The sequence below is a fragment of the Apodemus sylvaticus genome, chromosome 5, assembly GCF_947179515.1.
Source record: "Apodemus sylvaticus chromosome 5, mApoSyl1.1, whole genome shotgun sequence".
Taxonomy (NCBI): domain Eukaryota; kingdom Metazoa; phylum Chordata; class Mammalia; order Rodentia; family Muridae; genus Apodemus; species Apodemus sylvaticus.
The window spans coordinates 151,485,212-151,503,966 of record NC_067476.1 but is presented as its reverse complement, the minus strand read 5'-3'; the positions used below and the strand labels follow the sequence as shown (position 1 = coordinate 151,503,966).

Sequence of the window (18,755 nt, the reverse complement as noted above, 5' to 3'; positions counted from 1 at the left end):
GCAGGAGGACTAAGAATTCAAGTCTGAGCTGGAGGGTCCCAGCACTTGGAAGGCAGAGGCAGGTGGATTTCTGAGTTCGAGGCCAGCCTGGTCTACAGAGTGATGTCCAGGACAACCAGGGCTACACAGAGAACCCTGTCTCGAAAAAAAAACTACAAAAAAAAAATTCCTCTCTCTCCATCTCTCTCTGTTTCTCTGTCTCTCTGTCTCTCTGTCTCTCTGTCTCTCTGTCTCTCTCTCTCTCTCTGTGTGTGTGTGTGTGTGTGTGTGTATGTGTGTGGTTACTGGCTTTTGGGATTAGCCAAAGCAGGCTTTTGGCTGCTGAACTTCAATACTTAGCTGGACCTTGGTAATCAGCCTCAGAAGGAGGAAGTGGCCAAATGATAGACCTTGGTGGCTAGCTTTAGGAATGTACTCTCTTGGTTTTAGCGAGGCTCAGGGAGTGGGAGGGAAGGGTGAGGCCTGCCAGGTTTGCCAGGCTGGGCTGGGCTGGGCTGGCCAGAGTCCCTTCAGAAATCCCTTCCCTAGGAAGTAGACTTACTGACCAGCATGAGCTGCTGCTGGGTGCTGGGAACTGATTCCAGATCCTGGGCAAGAGCAGTAAGTTCTCCTAAGCCTTGAGTCATCTCTCTCCACCTGATAATAAAACACAGAGAAAGACAGCAGCGGGCCAGGACGATGGCTCAGTGGGTCAAGGAGATTGCCACCAATGCCTTACAGCACCACAAGCTCAATATCTGGGATCCACTTGCTGGTAGAAGAGGAACGACTTCAGGAAGTGGTCCTGTGCCTGCTATGTGCCCGTATGTATTCCATGACATGTACATATAGGCACTCATAAAAAGAAACAGACAAATACAAACAAACCTAACAAACACCTTTAAAGCAAAATGGAAAAAAACTAACAAGAGAAAGCTGACTTCCCCTGCGACTGTCTGTGTTCTCTTCTTGTTTTCCCACTTAAAACCACTTCTCTTGATTTCTCCTGGGTGCTTCCTCTTTTTCTGGAAGCAAACACCAGCCCTTCGGCCCTTCAGACAAAAGGTGACATTCAGTAGCCACGCCCACCCCACCTGCCTTGATTTCATTGGACAGCGTATCCCGGAGCTTGGTCCACAGACCTAAACAGCCCTTCCCCTTCTTCTTTGCCTGTGCAGAATAGTTCCCGTGTTTGATGCACCCCTCCCCCACCCCACGTCTGGAAGTTTAGGTTGTTTCCCCCTCGTAATCACTAATGGCATCGCCATGGAAACTGTTGCACCCACTTTTCTAGTATAATCTAGTTGCTAGGTCAAAGTCAAATGCTTATCACTGTGTCTCCTTGTCAATCCAGAGACAAAACCCAGGGCCATGGGCTCTAGAGGCAAGCAGGGTCCCTCACTAAGCCACACCCCAGCACTGCAACTGTGCAAACTTTGAATGTGTGTGTCTGTGTGTCTGTGTGCCTGTGTGTGTGTATGTGTGTGTGTGTGTCTGTGTGTTTGTCTATATGTGTGTTTTGTTTTGGTGTTTGCTTGCTTGGTTTGGTTTTGGCTTTGGCTTTTGAGACAGGGTTTCCAGGTGTAACAGCCCTGGCTGTCCTAGACTCTTAAGACCAGTCTGGCCTCGAACTCAGAAATCTGCCTGCCTCTTCCTCCAAAGTGCTGGGATTAAAGGCGTGCGCCACCACTGCCTGGTCATTGTTCATCTTTAATTTAATTAATTTGTTTGTTCATTTGTTTCCAGGCAAGGTTTCTCTGTGTAACTCTGGCTGTCCTGGAACTCCCTCTATAGACGAAGCTGACCTCAAACTCTGAAATCTGCCCCTGCCCCTGCCCCTGCCCCTGCACCTGCACCTGCTATGTGGAGATTAAAGCCATGGGCCACCTTGCCTGGCTACTTGCTCTTTTATTGATGTAGGGTCTCACTATATAGCCTGGTCTGTCCTGGAACTTTCTATATAGACCAGACTGGCCTTGAACTTACAGAGATCCCTCTGCTTCACACACACGTACACACACACACACACACACCAGTGCTTACGTGTGGAGGTCAGAAGTCAACGTATAGGAGGAGTCTGTTCTTTCCTTCTACCACACGAATCCCGGGGATGGAATTCTGGTCACAAGCACCTTTTACCCACTGAGCCATCTCTCTGGCCTCACGTATTTTTGATGCACATTGGTAAGTAATCTCCGGAAAGCTTGTGTTCTTTTGCCCTGACAATGGAGAGCAGCTTGTTTTCCTACAGACCCAGTCATGGGTGAAAAAAAAAAAACCCGCTTATTATTTTAGTTATTGTTGAAACCTTGTCTGTGCAAGAAACTTAATTTAGACATCTTCTGCTTACTGATAGAACACAGTCTCAGGCTTCGCGCAGCAGGACTTCAAGATGGCGTCACTTGTGCCATTGAAGGAGAAGGAGCTCATGGAAGGTTAAACTTGGAGAGCTGCTGAGCTGGACACTGATGCGGAATTTCACACACACACACACACACACACACGCACACGCACACGCACACGCACGCACACACACACACACACACACACCGTGACACTGAAGGAGCCTTCCGAGGTATGGCCAATATTACAACAAGTACACCAACATTCGGAAAGGCCGTGTCTCAGGAATAAACGTGGTACTGGCAACCTACGTGGCTTTCAGCTACTGTATTTCTTACAAGGAACTCAAACATGAGCGGTGACCACTGAAGAGGGGTCACGAGAGGGCATTGCGTGGTCGAGCATAACTGCCTGCCCCACGCCGATCTAGGAAGAATTCAACTGGCTGAACCTTCATACCTTGACTGAGAACTGGTGTCCAATAAAAGGTGACCGACTGGTTCACATTTAAAAAAAAAAAAACAAAAACAAAACCCCCACAGTCTCAGCTTTATTTGAGGAGGACAGTTCCAGTTCCAAATATGGACAAATAGGACTGGAGAGATGGCTCAGTGATTGGGAGCACTGACTACTCTTCCAGAGGTCCAGAGTTCAATTCCCAGCAGGTTCATGGTGGCTCACAACCTTCTACAAGGGCGGATCTGATGCCCTCTGCTGGCCTGCAGATGTATATGCAGCAGAGCACTCAAGAATTAAATAAGTAAGACTTATTTAATTATTGTATGTAAGTACACTGTAGCTGTCTTCAGACATTCCAGAAGAGGGTATCAGATCTCATTAGGGATGGTTGTGAGCCACCATGTGGTTGTTGGGATTTGAACTCAAGACCTTCAGAAGAGCAGCCAGTGCTCTTCCCGCTGAGCCACCTCTCCAGCCCAAGATTCTGTTTGTTTGTTTGTTTGTTTGTTTGTTTTTTGGATTTGGTTTTTTCAAGACAGGGTTTCTCTGTATAGCCCTGGCTGTCCTGGAACTCACTCTGTAGACCAGGCTGGCCTCGAACTCAGAAATCTGCCTGCCTCTGCCTCCCAAGTGCTGGGATTACAGGCGTGCGCCACCACCTCCCGGCTCCAAGATTCTTTTTTAAAAGTTAAAAAAACAACAACAAAAACAAAAAACAAAAAACAAAAAACAGCTGGTCTTAGTGGCGCATGCCTGTACTTCCAGCACTCTGGGAGGCAGAGACAGGTGGATTTCTGAGTTCAAGGCCAGCCTGGTCTACAGAGTGAGTTCCAGGACAAACCCTGTCTCAAAAAAAAAAAAACAAAAAACAAAAAAAACCCACTAATTCTTACATATGTGTTTTAAACTTATATTGATGGCTCAGCAAGTTTGAGTACTTGAGTGCTGTGAATATGATTCCCAAGACACACATGTTGGAAAGAGGGAACCAACTTTCAAAACTTGTCCTCTGGCCCACTCATCATATTACACACACACACACACTCACACACACACACACAATTAATGAATTTAAATTAAATTTGTAAGCCAGGAGGAGGTGCCACATCCTTTAATCCTAACACTTGTTGGGGGTAGAGGTAAGTGGATCTCTGAATTTGAGGCCAACCTGGTCTACAGAGCAAGTTCCAGGAAAACCAGGCTCACAGACAGAGAAACAGTATCTCAGAAAACTGGATAAAAGCAAAAAAAAAAAAAATATGTATGAGCACTTTAAAGAGTCTGAGGAGAATAGAGAGGGTGTTGGTCCCCGGAACTGGAGCTATAGACAGTTATGAGCCATCACGTGGGTGCTGGAAATTAAACCTGAATCCTCTGGAAGAGCAGCCAGTGTGCTTAACAGCCAAGCTGAGCCTTCTCTCCAGTTTCTAAGTTTAATTTAAAAATAGATAGATACATAGATACATACACAGATAGATACATTGATACATACATACACAGATACTCAGACACATAGATACATAGATAAAACCATCACCAGAAGACAGCCTAGAACACAAGAGACTCATGACCCATGGCAGTACCAGAAGGCACATGGCAATCCAAACAAAATTCCACAAATCCCATCCAAGATGGCAGGAGACATGGGAAGAGATTTTCCCCCCACAAAAGGCATTCGAGTCCTCGGTGCTCTTCTGTCACCAGCATCTTGGTAGTGAAGGCAGACACGTCTGACTAATTTCCGTGGAACGAATCTGGAGTAAGAAATCAGTCCTGGAAAGAGGACCCGGTAGCCAGAGCTTCCCAGAAGCCAGCAGAGGTGCCTGGCCAACGGCCAGCAAACAACTCTGGGGGTGTGGGGGGGGGGAGGCCTGGAACAGCCTTGTTGCCAAATTCGGGTGTAAAGAATCCTTCGGTTAACCAACACCCCACCACTGAGGTTCAACTTGGAAAAAAAAAGTATCCAGTCAGTCTCTGGTGACCTGTCTTGCCAACCCCGCACACGGTTAACAGGTGGTGGCGGCACCGTGGCGGCTCGCTGTGACCACCAGATCCATGTGAGTGCTGGTTCCCGTGAGGAGAGAAGGAAATCAGGCTCAGTAGCTGGTGTTGGTTCAAACTTCTAGAGTCTGACACCGCACCGTTTATTTTAGGAATAGTTAAGTACCATACAACTTTGGAAAACAAAAGTTTTCTGGAAACAATTTTCTCAATCCCGTGGACACAGCCAGGATCTGGTGTGGGCTTGGTTACAGATATTGTAAGCAGTCACCCATCTTCACGTGACATCTCCTCTCTAAGGATGGGTTCTATTAACCAAGGAACAAAGATAAAGATAAAGACCTAGGGAGAGAGAGTCTGGGATGAGCTGTCTGGGAGTTTGGGGTGTGGCCGAGCACAGATCACCAGGCTATTAACCACCCCCAGCCTTCTGGGTGGGAAACAGGTTATGCACCCTTTCCTTCTGCGGGAGAGACAAGCCGCGTGTCTCTCTCCCATTCTTGGTTAGCCTAGTATTCATCTGGAAGCAAGGGGACCTCACGCCCTCTGCAGCACCATGGTTGGGGGCAATGGAAGAAGGGTCTGGAGTCCTTAGACAGGGTCTCTTGGTCAATGTCAGCATATGGAACAAGTTTCATTTCCTCTTCTGAGGTCAGTCGACATGCTTTCTACAATGGACAGCAGTGTGTAATGTGTCACCATAGCGGTGTCTGTTCACAATAGAGCCGAGAACCATCACCCTAACACTGCCAGGAAACACCCTCTGGGTATCAGCAATCCATGAGCGAGAGTAAGATCAAGTCCCATCGTCACACACTGAGGGCTATCCTTCACCAGCCTGTGGGGGCTTTGCATGGGCTCTGTTTGGGGAAATGATGAAAAAAAGTGGCTGTTAGCTAGGTGTAGTGGTGCGTGTTCGTGAGCCCAAGGTTCAGGAGTTCGAGGCCAGCCTGGGCTATGGAGTGAAACCCTGTTACAAAAGAGGAAGAGAGGGAGGGAGGAAATGTAGAAAGGAGGGAGGGAGAGAAGGAGTCTGGGGGGGAGGGGAAGGAGAAGAAGGAGGGAGAGACGAAACACTGCTTTCCAAATTGTTTTTACCGCGTTATGGCCAACACGATGTGTGTATGTCTCTGTGTGCTCGCTCATGCGTGTGTAGAGCAGGGGTAAGGGTATCTCTGGAAGTCAGAAGATGTCATCCACGATCCCCTGGGGTCAGAATTGCAGGCTGCTGAGAATTGCATGATGTGGCACTGGAAACCAAACTTGGGTCCTCAGGATGAGCAGTGTGTGCTCTTCAAACACTCGGCTGTCTCTCACTCCTTTGCTTTTTTTGAAACCAGGTCTTGTGTTTGTGTAGGCTGGCTTTGAACTCACTACATAGCAGAGCACACAGGACAACCCTGAACTTCTGATCCTCATACTTCTGCCTCCCAACTACTAGGATCACGGAGGAGTACCACCATGCCCAGTTTAAGCAATGTAGGGAGCACCACCACACCCAGTTTATGCAATACAGGGAGCACCACCACACCCAGTTTATTCAATGCAGGGAGCACCACCACTCCCAGTTTATGCAAAGCTGTAAGTACCACCACTCCCAGTTTATGCAATGCAGGGAGCACCACCATTCCCAGTTTATGCAATACAGGGAGCACCACCATTCCCAGTTTATGCAATACAGGGAGCACCACCACTCCCAGCTTATGCAATGCTGGATGGATCAACCAGGGCTTTGTGCAAGCCACAGAAGCAAGATACCACAAGTCACTAGCTCCCCTACTTTCTTTCTTTCTTTCTTTCTTTCTTTCTTTCTTTCTTTCTTTCTTTCTTTCTTTCTTTCTTTCTTTTTCTTCTTTTTTTTAAGACAGGGTTTCTCTGTGTAGCCCTGGCTGTCCTGGAACTTACTCAGTAGACCAGGCTGGCCTCGAACTCAGAAATCCACCTGCCTTTGCCTCCCAGAGTGCTGGGATTATAGGCGTGTGCCACCACCGCCCGGCTGCTCCCCTACTTTCTTGATTCTGACAAGTGTAAATGTTGGCTAACCCCCACTAGGAGATCCAATGCTCCCTCTGTAGTTTGCATCTGTAAGCACACAGGAGGCTGAGGCAGGAGAGTTAGCACAAGTTCGAAGCTAGTCTGAACTACATAGTGAGTTTCAGGCCACTAGTCTGAGCGACAGAGTAAGGGCCTTTCTCCACCCAAAAAAGACATCCTGAATGTGTAAAAGCAGGTCACTGTCCTGTGTTAGCTGAGACCCAACTTTATAAGTCAACACCAGACTGGCTGATCTCCCATAAGAGTGGCTGCTGTTCTAAGAACACCTAGTGCCATGGGAGCCCTAAACCCCAATTATCTAGGGCCTTTCCCTTACCTAGAACACTAAGTGACCCTGGGTGCGTGGGGACTTTGGATGACCCCATGACCCTGTGTCAGAGGTTGTTCATCCTTTCTTCCCTCCCTCCTTCCCACATTTCCTCCCACCCTGAGCACCCTGACCCTGGCTAATAGTGGACACTCTCCCTGGAAGCCCCTACCCACCCCCCAAAGGTTGAAGCTGCCTTTGTTCCCCTTGTTAAAGGTGCTGTCTCACCCAAGCTGTCTCGGGAGAGTCTGTCCTCTTACTCACCACCTCCTCAGGTCTCTTCTGCTCCCAGCCTCCCCCCCCCCACCTCACTTCTCCTCTCAGGATCCACCTAATTCGATCATAGGCCACCCACCGTGCCTCGAGGGGTGGGGAATCAGAGCCAGAAGAGTGGCACATGCCATTGGGACAAAAGAATCCAGAAGGCTGGAGAGATGGCTCAGCGGTTAAGAACACTGGCTGCTCTTCCAGGGGTCCTGAGTTCAAATCCCAGCAACCACATGGTGGCTCACAACCCTCTGTCATGGGATCTGATGCCCTCTTCTGGTGCGTCTGAAGACAGCTACAGTGTACTTATATACATGAAATAAACAAATAAATAAGTCTTTAGCTATGAAAGCCTGGCAATGTCAAGGCAGGGGCAGAGAATATTTCACCCAAAGCCCCTTGCAAGGGGCCTCTTAGGAAAACAAAGGGCATGGTGCCAAGCACCTGTGAGTCTGAGGCTAGCCTGGGCTACATAATCAAATGTGTTTTGAGAAGAATCTTGAAGCAGATCAGCCTGGCTACATCGCCTCAGATCTTGGGTTGGAGACGCAGCTCAGCTGGCAGAGCACACACTGGCGGAATGGAGCTGCGACATCATCATAAAAACTGGGCAAAGCTGGGCCAGGCACTCACTCCTGGCCTTATTTAAAAGTTTAAAAGTCACTCAATGCAATAAAAGATTTTTAAGATTATATATATATATATATGCTGGGAATTGAACTCAGGACCTCTGGAAGAGCAGTCAGAGCTTTTAACTGCTGAGCCATCTCTCCAGTCCATAAAATGTTTTTTTTTAATTGCATTTGTGAGCCGGGTGGTGGTGGTGCACACCTGCAATCCCAGCACTCTGGGAGGCAGAGGCAGGTGGATTTCTGAGTTCGAGGCCAGCCTGGTCTTCAGAGTGAGTTCCAGGACAGCCAGGACTATACAGAGAAACCCTGTCTTGAAAAAAGCAAATCCAAAAAAATTGCATTTGTGTGTGTGTGTGTGTGTGTGTGTGTGTTTTGTGTAGGTGAAAATACAAACCCTGGCAGTTGGGTCTCTCCTTCTATCAGGGGGTCCCAGGGATTGAATTCAGGTCCTCAGGCTTGGCTGCAGGCCCCTCCAAACCCTGAACTGTCTCACCTGCAGTGGTAAAAACTTTTGAATTAACGATAGGACAACTGCTTCCTGAATCTGAAAAACTAGATCCTGCTTTACCATCAAGAGCTCTCTCAGCCCAGCCGTTAAGCGTGCTCGCTCTTGCATAGGATAGGGGTCAATTCCCCGCAGCCAAATGGCGGCTCCCTGCTATCCATAATTCTACTGCCATGAGACTCAGAGCCCTTCTGACTTCCTTGGGCACCAGGCACATATGTAGTACATGAGAAAGCACACACACAGGCAAAACATTCGCATACATTATAAATAATATACATATCTTAAAGAGCTTACTCAGAGTCTTCACACAGGAGAGATAGGGACCTCCAGCCCCAAGAGCTCCCCACTTCTCTCTTATTGGTCTTTTTTTTTTTTTTAGGATTTATTTATTTATTATATGTGAGTACACTGTCGCTGTCTTCAGACACTCCAGAAGAGGGCGTCAGATCTCATTACAGATGCTTGTGAGCCACCATGTGGTTGCTGGGATTTGAACTCAGGACCTTCGGAAGGAAGAGCAGTCAGTGCTCTTAACTACTGAGCCATCTCTCTTACTGGTCTGTTTTAGACAGGGACTTGCTATGTAGCACAGGCTAGCCTCAGACTCTGCAGTCTTCCTGTCTTAGCCTCCTGAGTGCTGGGATCACAAGTGTAAGCCAGTGTGACTGGCAAGTGTTCTTCTCCTTGTGTTTTTGGGGTTTGTTTGTTTGTTTTGTTTTTTGTTTGGTTTGGGTTTTTTTTTTTTTTTTTTACTTATTTTTTCTTTTTGGCTTTTCAGCTTTATTGTAGTATAAGAGTAGAGTGAGAGAGGGAAGGCAGAGAGGAGGAAGCCAGCCATGGCCACGCAGAAAGAGGGGGGATGGGAAGAGAAGGGAACAGGGGACAAGAGACAGAAGAGAGAGAGAAAGTGAGAGAGCCGAGAGCCGGGCGTGGTGGCGCACGCCTTTAATCCCAACACTTGGGAGGCAGAGGCAGGAGGATTTCTGAGTTCGAGGCCAGCCTCACTTTACAGAGTGAGTTCCAGGACAGCCAGGGCTACACAGAGAGACCCTGTCTCAGAAGATAAAAAAAGAAAAGAAAAAAGAAAAGAAAGTGAGAGAGAATAAGAGCGAGACAGAGTTTTTATATGTGGCTCTGGCTGCTCTGGAACTTACTCTGTAGACTGGGTTGACCTTGAACTCACAGAGATCCACCTGCCTCTGCTTCCCAAGTGCTGGGATTAAAGGCAAGTACCACCACAGGCTGGCCCAAGTTTTCTTCTCCTTTTAAATGGGCAGGGAAAGTTCTTTAATCTTACCATCTGTAGAGCCAAAATCCAAGATCAGGCGGATGGACATCTGTGCCACTTCTGAAGCCTGGTGGCAAACGGCATAAGGCGGGAGTGTGCTCCTAAAGGCTAGTGTGGGCGAGAGGCCGGAAGCCCTGGAGCCCAAAGCAAGGAGTCTCTTTTGTTTATTTCTATGTGCACAGAAGCGAGGGCCCGCAAAGAACATTTGAACAGCGAACTGGATAAAACGGCCCAGCTTTCAAAGAGACATCAGCGGTCAGGGGACTTCCCCAGCACCAGGAGAGCTTTGGGCCAGACTTCTCTGCAAGCTCCCAGGGCAGGTCCAACCTGGGAGCCCGGTCAGCCGTGCCTTTCTCGTCCTGCTCCCCGGAGTCCCCAGGGCCTGTCCACACCCTTCCTCTGCATTCCTCAGCTCTGTGGTCCCCACCTCCTTTCAACACCCTGCGTTCTGTCTGAGGACGGAATGGGCTCAATAATATTTTCCATGTTCTCAATGAGACACAGGAACAGGCATAACTCAGGCAAGCAAAACCCAGGCCTGCCAGGAGCAGAATGCTGATCGGCCACCAGGGGGCGCCATGGGCCCGCAGTCCCTGCTCTCTGGGTTTGTGCTGATCTGAAGTGAGTTGTTTGACCCTGGATGGAAACAGCCAACTTTCTGGGCCCAGAAGGAAAACACATTGCACGGGTTCCCTTTTGCTTGTAGAAGATCAACGATGAGACCTAAATTCTGGCTACTTTGCCTATATGATTCACTCAGCCCTTGGAACCTGTGTTGTTAGTCGTAAATTATTATTAGTAGTAACTGGAATAAGTAACAGCCCCATTGGATCACTGGATTGTTGTGAGCATGTAATCAAGCAGAAACTTGCAGGCAGCAAGGGCTGAGCGTATCAGGCTTTTGATTGTTACAGTCATTAACTTGAAGCTGTGGCTCTCCGCTAAGTACCAGCAGCAGGAACTTTCAACTACATCCCAGCATCCAGCCACACCATGCTCCAAAACCAAGACCTAGCACATGCTAGGCCAGTGATCCACAGCCGAATACAGCCCAGTCCCACCCCAACCTCCCACCCCTCTTTTTTTGAGACAGGGTCTACATAGTCCTGGCTGTTCTGGTAAGTTCTATATAGACTATTTACTATAAAGAACAGACTGGTCTTGAACTCACAGAGCTCTAGCTGCCTCTGCCTCCTGGGTGATGTGATTAAAGATGTGTGCCACTTTACTTGGCTTTTGTATATATATATATATATATATATATATATATATATATATATATATATATATTCTTGGTTTTTTTGAGACAAGCTTCCTCTGTGTAGCCCTGGATGTCTGGATGTCCTGGAACTCACTCTGTAGACCAGGCTAGCTTTGAACTCAGAAATCTAGCTGCCTCTGCCTCCCGAGTGAGTTCTGGGATTAAATTTGTGTGCCACCACACCACCGCCTGGCATATTTTTTATTTTTTAAACTTATTTGTTTGTTTGTTTGTTTGTTTGTTTAGTGTGTGTGTGTGTGTGTGTGTGTGTGTGTGTACACATGTCCTATGGCTAGTGTCAGAGGACAATCTGCTGGAGTTGGTCCTCTCCTTTCGCCATGTAGGTCCCGGGATAGCTTTCAGGTCATCAGACGTGGAGACGAATGACTGACTCTACCCAGTGACCGTCCAGCCCAGCTGCTTTGGGTTTCCTCTCCCAGTAGATGAATCTACAGGCCTGTGCCACCAGAGCCGCCTTAATCCTCGTGTCTTTTGTTTTATGTGTGTATATACTCGGATGTCTGTGCACATGCACCTGGAGGTCAGAGGTCAGCCTCCGGTGACCTCCTGAATTGCTCACACACCCCCTTTTATTTGTTTAGTGTGTTTCTGTACAGGAATGGGGACGTGTGCATGCCACAGTGTGCGTGGTGTGGAGGGCACAGGTTGGCCCTCAGAGGCAGCCACTGGGATCAAGGTCGGCTAAGACAGGGTCACAGTTAGCTAGTGGACGAGTTTGCAGGGCAGCCCCTGTAGACACACTGAGACTTCAGACACCTGTGCTGCTGCATTTCTCTGTGATTCTGACCTCAGGCCATTGGGCTTACACACCAAGCGCCTTTCCCACTAAGCCATCGCCCCAGCCCGATAGCCTTTGTTTTACAAGATGGTCTCTCACTGAACCTAAGGATCCTAACTCAGATCCTCACGCTTGCACAGCAAGCCTTGTACTGACCATTCCATCTCTCCAGACCTTTTTGTTTGTTTGTTTGTTTGTTTGTTTTGGTGGGATATGGTCTTGCTATGTAGCTCAGGCTGGTCTAAACTTTGTATTATGTCAGCTGGACTGACCTCTGACCTGGCCCTGCTCCTCTCTTAGACTTCTGCATCTCATGTTTCAAGACTGCACTTCCTTTAACTGAGAAACCTGAGGGGAAGGGTGGAGTGCCCTTTTTCTCAACAAGCCTTTTCCTTGATGCTGACTGGCCCGCGAGTCTGCCTAGAGCAGTGTGGGTTCCCCTGCAGGGGCCCCAACATGACTCTGCAATAAGGCACGTGAGCTTAAAACGTGGCGTTTGTTTGTTTGTTTTTGTGTGTGTTGTCTACGTGTATGTCAGCGCACCACATGATTGCCTAGTACTTGCGGAGGTCAGCAGAGGGTATCGGATCCCCTGGAACATGAGGTTTGCCTGGTTGTGAGCCTCGGTGGGTGCTGGGATCTAAACCCAGGTCCTCTGCAAGAGCAGAACAGCCAGCGCTGGTTTTTGAGGTTTGTTTTTGTGTTTTGTTTTGTTTTTTTTCCAGGACAGGCTTTCTCTGTGTAACTTAGAGATCCTCCTGCCTCTGCCTCTGCCTCCCGAGTACAGGGATTAAAGGTGTGGGCCATCATGTCTGGTGACACTGAGCAAACTCTGCAACCCAATACTGAGTATCCTGAATGGAAGGAAATTTGGAGAAGTACAGAAGAGCTGGTGGATTCCGTCCTCTGCTTCTGACTTGGAGGTAGGCCTGTTGCAGGATATCTGATCATGCTGAGAACCTCAAGAGTGTGGTGTTTGTGGTTGTTGTTGTTAGTTTTGTTTTTGTTTTTCGAGACAGAGTTTCTTTCTCTGTGTAGTCCTGACCTGGAACTCACTCTGTAGACCAGGCTAGCCTCGAACTCAAAGATCTACCTGCCTCTGCCTCCAGAGTTCTGGGATTAAAGATGGCGCCAACACTGCCACCCAGCTTGTTTATTGTGAATTTCTCAAACAGGTCTAATGGAACCTAGCCTGGTAGCCTTCTCACAATGTATCAAGGCTGGAAGTCATCTCTCTCTCTCTCTCTCTCTTTCTCTCTCTCTCATTTATTTATTATATGTAAGTACACTGTAGCTGTCTTCAGACACTCCAGAAGAGAGCATCAGAGCTCATTTACAGATGGTTGTGAGCCATTGTGTGGTTGCTGGGATTTGAACTCAGGACCTCTGGAAGAGCAGTCAGTGCTCTTAACTGCTGAACCATCTCTCCTGCCCTGGAATTCACCTCTTGATCCCTCCTCTCAGGTGCTGGCATTACAGGTGTACACACCACACACACACACACACACACTCATGTGCACATGTTCACGAGCACACACACACACACACACATACACACACACTCATGTGCACGTGTTCACGAGCACACACACACACACACACACACATGCCTGCCATGATTTATGTTTAATAATAAGTACAAAAGAAATCCACCGGGGCTGGAGAGATGGCTCTAGAAGAGGTCCTGAGTTCAAATCCCAGCAACCACATGGTGGCTCACAACCATCCTTAATGAGATCAGATGCCCTCTTCTGGCTTGTTTAACAGAGTGACAGTGTACTCATATACATAAAATAAATAAACAAACCTTTCTTAAAAAAAAAAAAGAAATCCACCATGTGCTTTTCTTTCTTTCTTTCTTTCTTTCTTTCTTTCTTTCTTTCTTTCTTTCTTTCTTTCTTTTCTTTCTTTGGGGGGGGGGTTGGTTTTTTCGAGACAGGGTTTCTCTGTGTAGCCCTGGCTGTCCTGGAACTCACTCTGTAGACCAGGCTGGCCTCGAACTCAGAAATCCGCCTGCCTCTGCCTCCCAAGTGCTGTGATTAAAGGCGTGTGCCACCACCTCCCGGCTCGCTTTTCTTTCTTCTGTATCTGGTAGTAGATTCATTCTGATGAAATAAAAGCAAAATTGCTGTTTAAGAGTGGGGTGGGGCAGGGAGGGGGGCATCAGCTTTGGACCGCCTGGAACAGTCACCAGGAAAACCTGTTATTCAAGCAGAAACATCTGCTGGCACAGCCAGTGATAGCCCAGATGTGAGGCAGACTGTAGACACCTGTCCTCACCAGACTTAGGACTTGGAGTGGGGAGCTATCAAACCAGTCTGTCCAGGTAGGAAACTGGTTGGAGTTGGCAGACAGCTTTAAGACAGGAGAGCTTTGGGTGGGGAGACACAGAAAGGCGACTTATTGGGGACTGAACCCAGGGTTTGGTGCTCTTGAGGTAGGATGATCTACCACTTAGCTAGATCCTCGGCCCTTGAAAAGAGGCCCCTTCCCTTCCCCTCCCTTCCCTTCCCTTCCCTTCCCTTCCCTTCCCTTCCCTTCCCTTCCCCTCCCCTCCCTTCCCTTCCCTTCCCTTCCCTTCCCTCCCCTCCCCTCCCCTCCCCTCCCCATCCCTCCCTCCCCTCCCCTCCCCACCCCTCCCCACCCCTCCCTTCTCCTCCCCTCCCCTCCCCTCCCCTTGAGGCAGGGTCTCATCCAGGCTGGTCTCAAACTCACCAAGTAGCTGAGGATGTACTTGAACTCCTAAACCTACTGCCTCCACTTAAATGTTGGCATACAGGTGTGTCCCCCCACACCTGGTTTCTGTGGATCTGGGGTTGAACCAGGACCTCACACAGGGAGGCAAGCACTCCACCAGTAAGCTGCTTTAAAGAGAGTCTCTTTGTTTGTTTTGTTTTGTTTTTGAGACAAGGTTTCTCTGTGTAGCCCTGGCTATCCTGGAACTCACTCTGTAGACCAGGCTAGCCTCGAACTCAGAAATCAGCCTGCCTCTGCCTCCCAAGTGTTGGGATTAAAGGTGTGTACCACCACCGCCCAGCTGGCAGTACTTTCTTAAGAAGGAAAAAAGAAAGAAGGAAGGAAGGAAGGACACATGATCTCATTTGTCTCCTGAAGCCCAGACTACACTCAAAATCTCCATGTGAGTGCGAGGCCAGCCTGGGCTACAGAGTGAGTTCCAGGACAGCCTGGGCTACACAGAGAAACCCTGTCTCAGAAACCCCACCCCCCCCACCCCCAAGAAAAGACTCTCCATGGAGCTAATTTTGCTTCTTGTGCCTCAGTTGCCCAAAGGCTGGCTGGGCTTCGAGGCTTGTCCCAACCTCAGCCCCTCTGCTGGGGTTGAACTCCTAACCATCTCTCCCAGTCTCCCCCTCTCTGACTCCAGCATTTGCCTAGATGTTTTCTGACTGGGATATCTGCCTGTCATTGTTGGGAAGTGGTGGGTTCCTGGAGCTCGCCCTCTCGCTCTTCCCCCCCCCCCCCCAGCAGAGCTCCACAGGTTAGAAGCCCTCCCCCTGTCCTGAGGTGAGTGCCAGCAGGAGCTTCATGGCCTTAAGAGCCCATATGTCACCGGAGGCCTTTTTTTACAGAAATGCTCAGGGAACAACTGTCACTAGGGTCCTTAAAAAGCACTTCACGGTTCATCTCCCATGAGCTCATCTGCCTTGAATAGCGTGGGAGTCACGTAGGGCGGGCAGGAACCTGCTCAGAGTCCCATCAGAAGATGCCCCAGCCAGGCACAAACTCTTCCCCTCGGCCCTTCCTGTGGTGATCTGATGTGCTGTGCCCATTTTCTGAGGTTATCGTTGGGCCCTCACCTGTGACCGACATGGCTAACTGATCAGTTCTCAGGTTTCGGCTGACTCGATCTTTCTGGAGCCTGCTTTGGCTAATAACTCCTTTCTTCAAACCCTTCCTCCCTCCCACCCCACCACGGTAGTCAGATGTCTCTCTGGCCTAGTTCTCTGCTTATTTTTCGTCTCCAAAAACTCCCAATTATCCTCTTCCTGCCCGTCTAGTCTCTCTCCACACCGCTAAACAGGCATCCTCGGTGTAGCCCTGACTGTCCTGGAACTTGCTTTGTAGACCATGCTGGCCCCAAACTCACAGATCTGCCCGCCTCCGCTGGCATTAAAGGCTTGTACCACCGTGCCAGGTTCTGTGTGTTTCATGGACTGGCCTCTGAACTGAGTCTTCATGCTCCCATTTGGAGGTGATGTCACCTCCAATCACAGCTCTTATATCCCCTGAATGCAAGTGCCACCAGAGGACCTCAGAAGACATCTTGTCTCCTCCGCCTCTCTCCCTCCCCCAGCCCTGTCAGTCTGATTTCTAAATGATCCAGAGCCTGTCAGTTCTGGCCATCTTCACATTTTCCACCCTAGCCTGAGGTATGTTCATCTCAGGCCTGGGAACCTTCCAGCTGGGCTCCCCTCCCCCACTGGCCCCTGTAACCTGCTCTGGCTCTTTGGAGTGGAGATTCAGCATCTAAAACAGCTAAGCATTTCCTCCCTGTCTTCTCTGCTGAGAGTCGCCAGTGATTTCTGGTCTCATCCAGATTAAAAACAAACACTCTTGTATGTGTGTGTGCACATACAAGTACATGTATGTGCATCTGTATGGGGAAGCCGGCTGGCCGGAAGTCAGCCACACTCCATCCCGTCCCACTTTTTTTTTTTTTTTTTTGAAGGCTCACTGTGTAGCCCTGGCTAGCTTCTAACGCACTATGTAGACCAGGCTGGCCTTGAACTCCCAGATCTCCTCTTGCCTCTACTTCCCCAGTGCAGATTTTCACAGGACTTCTGAGGGCTTTTTGTTTGTTTGTTTGCTTATTTGTGTTTTTGTTTTGTTTTGTTTTGGAGACAGGGAGGTCCATGTTGCTAATGCAGCACACATGAGACCAATCAATGACCTACTAAGCTGTCTTTTATGATTTACTTTTATCTATGTGCATGACTGAGTGTATGCTATGTGTTTGCACGTGTGCCAGGTGTGTGTGTATGTGTGTGTGTGTGTGTGTGCCAGGTGTGTGTGTGTGCCCTTGGGGGCTCATCAGATCCTCCTGAGCTGGAGTTACAGATGCTAAAGTGTGCTTTTAACAGCGGACAGTGCCTTCCTTTTACTTCTTGTTTGTTTAATGTATATGAGTGTCTTGCCTGCATATATGGATGTATATGAGTGTCTTGCCTGCATATATGGATGTATATGAGTGTCTTGCCTGCATATATGGATGTATATGAGTGTCTTGCCTGCATATATGTATGGATGTGTATGACATACAATCTTGGTGTCTAAGGACATCAGAGGACGACTTCAGATTCCCTGAAACTGGAGTTACAGATAGTTGTAAGCCTCCCTGTCTGCTGAAAATCCAATCTGGGTCTTCTGGGAGAAGAGCAGATACAGAGCTGTAGAGATGGCTCAGCAGTTACAGCATTGGCTGGTCACCTGGGTTCGAGCCCTAACACCAACATCCTAATCCTCTGCTTAGGGAAAGACCTTGTTTGGAAACAGAGTTTTTTGTTTTTGTTTTTGTTTTGTTTTGTGTTTTTTTGGTTTTTTGAGACAGGATTTCTCTGTATAGCCCTGGCTGTCCTGGAACTCACTCTGTAGACCAGACTGGCCTCGAACTCAGAAATCCGCCTGCCTCTGCCTCCCAAGTGCTTGGATTGCAGGCGTGCACCACCAACGCCCGGGGGAAACAGAGTCTTTATAGAAGTAATTAAGTTAAAATGGGACTGGATAGGTCCTCTCCGATGGAAACACCTCTCTTGCTTATTTATTTGTAATATTTATTTTTACTTATGTCGGATTGGGTGAGGATGCATAATGGTGGTGTGGTTAGCACTCTCACACCCGAGTGCTAACCAGGCCTGCCCCTGCTCAGCCAATCAGACACATCCATTGTGGGTGACTTTAGGCAGTGTTTACATGTAGATGTCTACCATCGGATCCCTGGAGCGGGATGTGGGTTCTGGGAACCGAATGTAGATCTGGAGGAGCAGCAAGCTCTCTTAGGCACTGACCTCCCTCTCCAGCTCCTGAAAATCCTATTTATTTATGGGTTGCTTTTTTTTTTTTTTTTGGTTTTTGGCTTTTCGAGACAGGGTTTCTCTGTGTAGTCCTGGCTGTCCTGGAACTCACTCTGAAGACCAGGCTGGCCTCCAACTCAGAAATCTGCCCGCCTCTGCCTCCCAAGTGCTGGGATTGTGCCACCCACTGCCCAGCTATGTGTTGCTTTTTGTGACAAAGTTTCTCTGTGTGGCCCTAGCAGTTCCAGAACTCATTTTGTAGTCCAGGCTGTCCAGGGCTTCTCTGTGTAGCCCCAACTGTCCTGGAACTCACTCTGTAGACCAGGCTGGCTTCCAATTCAGTGATCCACCTGCCTCTGCCTCCCAAAGGCTAGGACCAAAGGTGTGTGTCACCACAACATAGCTTGAACATCTCTTTTAAAAGAATATTTTTCCCCCTGAAATTTTGAAACAGGGTCTTGCTATGCAGCCCAAACTGACTTTCTACTTGCAATCCTCCTGCCTCATCTCTGTCATGCTGCCAAAAGCTGGAAAACTTGGCCAAGATAGAAACATGGAGGGCCCAGGCATTTGAGAGGGAAGACTGTAGAGATGCATCAGACCACGGAAGGATAGGCTCTTGCTGGTAACCCTGGTTTCAAACACTGTAGCCCCTGTGCTTGAGATGCCCCCGTTGGCTGTTCCTTCAAGTCCCTCTGTCCCCTAAGGTGGTCTGAAGGGGTGATGTGGCTGCCTCCCTTGTTTCTATGACAAATGTATTTATTGGCCTATTTACTCCTGCCGCTCTCCAGACCTCCAGAAGTCTTTTGAGGTCTAGGACCCCC

At 48.7% G+C, this 18,755-nt stretch overlaps 1 pseudogene; it reads left to right on the top strand.

Annotated features, from left to right (window-relative positions):
• The first annotated feature begins 2,371 nt into the window (after nt 1–2,371).
• On the top strand, nt 2,372–2,684 carry LOC127684702 (ATP synthase subunit f, mitochondrial-like; annotated as a pseudogene).
• Nucleotides 2,685–18,755: the final 16,071 nt, after the last annotated feature.